We start from the raw sequence: 6,803 nt of genomic DNA, 5'->3' as shown, positions 1-6,803 counted from the left end.
AGCGTGATCGCCGATCGAAAACGGCTCGTTTCCACCACATTAAAAAGAAATGGAGATATTAAGCTTTTAGTCAAGGAGATAACATTGAAAACGCCGACCGGAAGGATTTTTGACATGGAGCCAGATCCAGCCTCTTCTTCTCAGAAACTCCTTGGGTGATGTCAAAGTTTCGTTTTAGCGCCCCACGTGGCCCACATGTATAAAAATAGAATTGGGTCAAAAACGGTCCGGACCGTTTTCGGCACTTCTCGTTTGGACCCTCAAAAACGGTCCGGACCGTTTTTGGCATTCAATGTGTTAATAACCACTTGATCCCTGGCATCCCTATTCTGTGGCGAACATTGGCCGAAAATAGCCGAGCTTGTAAATCGGCTATTTTCGGCAAAGAGGTTTGGTGTAGAGTGGGAAAAAAGAGCAGACCAAGTACAGAGCCAAATGTCAAGCTATGGATTGAGGTTTTAAGTTTAAATGTCTGAGAATACACACTAACGTGAATCCATCATATTAATAGAAAACATAAACATAATTTACACGTCAAACAAGTCTATAAAACTATCTATAAAAAGGGGTCCTTTGCCTGAAAAACGTTGAAGACCCCTGCTATATAGTATTTTAAGAGGATGTGAATTTCTATATCTCATTTTGCTGACCACATTCCAAGTGTAAGACTAAGGGAATATAGTACATATGTCTGTTGTACCAGTCGGCATGATTCTTTGTCCTAAACAGCATCTTTTGCATTATTCCTACAGTATATTCTGGATTATACTGCAGTAGTTAGTGTTGAAACACTGACTGTAGTGAAAAAAAAGGAAAACGCAAATCCACCATTTGTAAATTATGTCAAAATATAGAGAATGGTGATTTTTTTTTTTTAAAGAATTACTGATACTATCTCTGTATTCAATGAAACAGATTGTTATGTTGTAGAAGTATCTGCAATAATTAGATGCTTCTTTCATAATCACATTAGACATGATTGTTTAAATACAGTCAATCTTGACACCGGGGACAAAATGAGTTCCACTGAGCGATGTATTGTTTAAAATTAATTAATTAATTATTGCACACATGTATTACTTTTATTAATGCCACCCTGGCAGTTTTGTATATTTTCTTGTTCTATAATATTCTTAAAGACGGGGTGCCGTGATTTTCAGTGATTTCCCCCCCCCCTAAAACATAATCATCAGGTATTATGGTTATACTAGGAGGAAGATTTTTTCAGAAAAGTGTACAGAAAGTGTTAAAATTATGTTTTTATGTGGACACGCCTCCAGTTCATTAAGTATACCTGGTTCTCACCTTAGCACCTCCTCCACCACCTTAGCACCACCCACCTGTCCTAGTCCCTCCTCCTCCTCATGCCCACACCTGCTGTGTTATGATAATGAGGGGGAGGGCATGTTTTTACTATGTCACTAAAGCGCTGTTTTTCTATTGGCACGTTTGACCCTCAAGGTTTCAGCCTCCAGGAAGAAACTCAAAGTAGTCAGAGAAGACATAAAACACCATAAAAACACCACCAGGGGGCTTAATAAAGTTCTATCAACTTCATAGACACATGAAAAACAGAAAAAGTGCAAAACCATGGCACCACCTCTTTAATAATGATGGAAAATCCCTATAACCATTTAATAATAAAATATAAAACAAGAAATGGCTTTACTATCAGGTAGAAAGAGGACCTCAGCCTTGTTTGTACATTATTATTATTATAATTATGTTTGTATTTATTTTGTTATGTTACAGCTTTTGTTTATAGTTGTATTCACTTTGGCTCAATGTGACAATCACATGAATACTTATGACATTTCCTACTAAAAGCTAGATAAAGTAAATCAAATTAATAGAAAAAATTGTTGACTATTTATTTAGATGCAACAAAACATGATGTTTTATTCAGACAGTGTGGCCTTACTTGATTTTGTTCTCCTTCTTTTGCTACAGATGTGATAATAAATAAAATCCTGACATTTGGCATAATTTGTCAAATTGAGTTTGTCCATTACATGAGCCTTTGGTGCCATCTACTGGCCATGTGCAAATACAATGACTTTTAAAAAACTGAAACATGTCACACTTGCCTAATAAACCACTATCCACATACCTGTATCTGATTCAAGGATTTTTTTCTCTACTTTTCATGAAATAAAGGAGTGCTACATGACTCCTACAATTTCTGCCTATTTAAAGGTTTTCTTCAACATTTAACCAAATGTATATGCTTTGTCCTATTCTGTACACACACATGCCCTTAATACTGTACTTATGTATTAATTAAAATAAAGTCAGTAAGTATTCTTTCATGTACCTGTAAGTCATGAAAGCTGTCATTATGGATACTGACCATGGTACTGACAATGAAACTGACATATTGACCATGATACTGACATGATACTGACATGATACCTGAAAAACAAAAAGGGGGCTTGCAACTCACTTTTGAATGCTCCAACTTTTTATTCACAGCAGCAGTACGACATTTCGACCTTGCTGTCTTTTTCAAGTATTGACATAGCTACCATCATACTTACTATGGTACTGACCAATATACTGACCATGATACTGACCATCATACTGACATCATACTTACTATGATACTGACCAATATACTGTCATGATACTGACATGATACTGAACATGATACTGAACATGATACTGACCATGACATTGACCATGAGACTGACCATGATACTGTCATGATACTGACCATAATACTGACATGATACTGAACATGATACGTATCATGATACTGACCATGACATTGACCATGATACTGACCATGACACTGTCATGATACTGACCATGATACTGACATGATATTGATCACGACATTGACCATGACACTGACCATGATACTGACATGATAGGTGCTTCCCTGTCTTCTATGATACTTCCCTGTATTTTATGCTGCTTCCTATGGTGCTTACCTGTCAAACATCTCACCCAACCAAAACAGCTTTCAAACCGATGATGCAATACAACAAAAAATAGATGTTCCTCAATTATTATTTTTTTAAACTGAACAAATCAAAAATGGTAACAGGAAAAAAAGAAAAAAAAATTGACAAAAGGTAAATTGCCTCAATAAAATCAAACTAATGTGAAAAAGAAAAACTATTTTTTTCAGTACTTCAGTTCAAGTACTTGTACATTCTAGTAATCTTGAAGCATTCTTTTCTATGTTAGCCTTCAGTTATTAAGTTGAAATACTCCAGCATTGAACTATAGGAGAACTGGGACTTGAACATGGAGTGTCTGTGCTGGAAGTCTGATCAATAGACCACCACTACACCATCACTCAGTCACTCTTGTTCCTGTTGGATTGTGCTGGTTCAAATCCAGTCACCACCTAATTCAGGAAAGAATAGAGTTGTTACTGAATACAAAACAAAAACCAGGTGTCAATAGACAGCTGATAGCTCACTGTGTAAAGATACTGTGCACATAATCTGGAGGTTGTGGGTTCGAATTTCATCTGCTCTTTAATTTGAAGCTTTTCTGGAAGACTGACTTCCAGAAGAACAACTTCAAAACAGCACAGAAAGCAGAGTCAACTGTCCCGGTAAAGTGGGGCAGCGGATAATTTTCGTTGATATCCGGAGTGTTTCCTGTTGGATTGTGCTGGTTCAAATCCAGTCACCACCTATTTCAAGAGAAAATAGTCAAACGAGAACAAAAGCTGTGTCACAGCAGTCAGGTAATAGCTCACTATGTAGAGCTGCTGTGATATGATCCAGAGGTCGTGGTTTCTAATCCCTCCCTGCTCTTTCCTATCTAATGCTCAGACTCTCAGCACAGTTCATTATAATTTGTTGTATAACTGTTGCGTTGGCATTGATTACATTTTTTCAGGGCTGGATTTTGACACCTCACTGTAATGACCTTATTTTTGGCATCACAGATACAGAAGATAATAGTCTTCATGAGTTACTTAGGCTACAGGTTGGGAAAAGCCATGTAAACACTTAAAAGTTCAATACGAAACCCATAATTCAACATTGCACAAATGCGGCAATCTGGGAACCCATGTAAATAAAAAGGGGAAACAGCGCCCCCTGCGACGTCGTATGGACGTCCAAAACGGACGTCCAAACGACGTCTGAGTCAGGACCTCAGTCAGTAAGTAGCTGAACTGAGTGTGATCCGACTCGGACGTCGTCGCAGGGGGCGCTGTTTCCCCATTTTTTGCAACTAGTGAAGTCCGACTCGGACGGCGTATGCACGGCGAGCGTATGGACGTAACGTTGTATGGACTGGACGTCATATGGTTGTAGGCCTACGCACAGTGCGGGGGTAGGTAGTGCGTTGCAAAATGTATAAAGAAATAGTTGAATATATTCCTTCACATTCCGTCACATGACTATCAAGTATATTGCTCATGTTGACATTTGCTCAATTAGTGCATTTCCCCCCCACTGATATAATAATAGTATTCTGTATTTTTTGTGATATAGTGTAGTGTAGTAGCCTACAGTGGTTCTCAAACCTTTTATTTTTTAATATATATTATCAAGGACCCCCGAATTAATGTATTTGGCCGTGGACCTCAATACAAGATTTGTGTTGACTAATTATGGGTCCTGATCCTACCAAAAAGTTATCATCTAGGGGTGCCTGCTGGCCTAGCGGTCCAGGTGCAAATCACACTATGTTGGTGATCCAGCTTGACAGCGTGTCATGCATAGTCTCAACTCCCGATCCGATCCCGACGACCTTTCTAACAAGACATTTTTAACAGAGTAGATGTAATTTCCAGTATTCTGGTGGATTTGGGGAGTTTGACACTTTTATCAGGCTTTATTTACATAGGATCCATTACAAAGTTAAAAGTAGCAATAAAAGTGCCATATTTAATAATACCATTTTGCTGGGGACCCCCTGGAACCCCCCCCCCCAAGGACCCCTGGGGGTCCCCGGACCCCATTTTGCTTAACGCTTTTTGAAAGTCCTGAAAAACAATATAAATATAAATATAAATATATTGTCTGTCGGGCGGAAATGTGTGTGTGTGTGTGTGTGTGTGTGTGTGTGTGTGTGTGTGTGTGTGTGTGTGTGTGTAAATTATTAGTGACGGGCTTAAAAGAGCCTCTTGTACAATGTCAATGAGGAGCATATTTTAAATTATCAATTTCTAGTCAATGGAGAAATTATTTTTGACCAGATTGCCCTTTATAAGCATACTGCCACGGGTAACGGCGACCCCCGTCACCGCAACGGGGACCCCCGTTACTGCCGAGGGTAACGGCGACCCCCGTCACCGCAACGGGGACCCCCCTGTTGCCGTCACAGGTAACGGCGGGCCCGTTACTGCAACGGGGACCCCCCCTTACCGCCGCGGGTAACGGCGACCCCCCGGGGACCCCCGTTACTCCCGTGGACGGCACTGCAGATATATACATAGATGGATTCCATGTAATCTCAACATTGCATGCATGGCGCATATAATAGCATTGTAGATTAGTTGGCGATATTCACTTAAACTCCTCATGTTTAATCATAACAGAATTATATATTTATGGACTATATATATAAATTGTATATATTTTTGGACGACTTGTGCATTTAATTTGTCGGCAATACTTTGCCACGCTTTCTCCCTGGATCTATTTATTGCAGCCATGTTTCCTTTCTTGCTTATTATACATTTTACTTCCTCGTATGATTCCGGGGAAATTTCTCTTTTGGGTCTTGAGTCGAACCAATTACTCCCGCGGAGACATCAAATTTCTCTTTTGGGCCTTGAGTCTTGGGACTCAAGGCCCAAAAGAGAAATGTGATGTCTCCGTGGGAGTAATTGGTTCGACTCAAGACTCTTTTGGGTCTTGAGTCTTGGGACTCAAGACTCAAAGCCCTAAATGTAATTCCTGGGAACGCCACTGTTCCATGAGCTGCTGCAGTGCTGCTGTTCAGCCACAGAGAAGAGCGCCGCTCTGGTTTTGGGCTCCATGATTGGTCAAGTTCAAGGATTCTGCTATCGACTTTCATGGTCTTTTATAGGAATACGTGAAGCCTGGCTTTACCATCCTGGCTCGACACAGCCTGGCTTGACAAGGTCTAGCTCGACAAAGTCGCTCCTTTTCAGCTTGGCTTGGCGTTCATGGAACGGAATAAACCAGGCTGTACAGACCAGACTTTGTCAAACCTGGATTTGACTTAAATCCAGGCTTATTTAATTCTCCTTTCGTGTAATAGGCCCCCGGTCGGATGTGGGAGGATTGGGGTGCCCTGTGGCTTCTGTCGGTTCCGCCGTGGGGTGGCGCTACCCCGTCCCATAGCATTGGACATAAGACTTGTGTCCGGTGGTGTAGGTCGAGGATTTTGACATCGCCAGTCCAGGGTGGGGGGCTGCAGGGGCGTGGGGCCCCGCTCGCTGCAAATTGCTGTCCTTTCCTCATCGGGGTTTGATTGATTGATTGAATACTTTATTTAGAAAGACATGGTAAAAATACATGGAAGTACAATTCACAGAATCAAAACCTATTCATTCAACTGGATACTTAGTATCGGATTCATGTGGATACACCCCGATAACTATACTCCCCTACTTATGAAGCTTTACCACTTGATCTTTTTTTTTTACCTTTTGTTTCATTGCTTTCTTACGCTTATGATTTTCTGTACGTACACTGTTTTGTATGTAGATCTGAGTCTGTTGTAGTCTGTTGTTGTAATCAACTCGCTGTTCCTTCATACTTTAACCTATAAACTTGATTCACAATTTAAAAATTCCACCTTACTGTGGACATGCATGGTTGAGATTTTTACTTTGAAATAATGTGTAGTTTTTGAAATATTTA

Source organism: Gymnoscopelus braueri (assembly GCF_963280865.1).
Source record: "Gymnoscopelus braueri genome assembly, chromosome: 22".
In the NCBI taxonomy this organism is placed as follows: Eukaryota; Metazoa; Chordata; class Actinopteri; order Myctophiformes; family Myctophidae; genus Gymnoscopelus; species Gymnoscopelus braueri.
The sequence above is the reverse complement of the archived record's forward strand: the minus strand, read 5'-3'. Positions refer to the sequence as shown.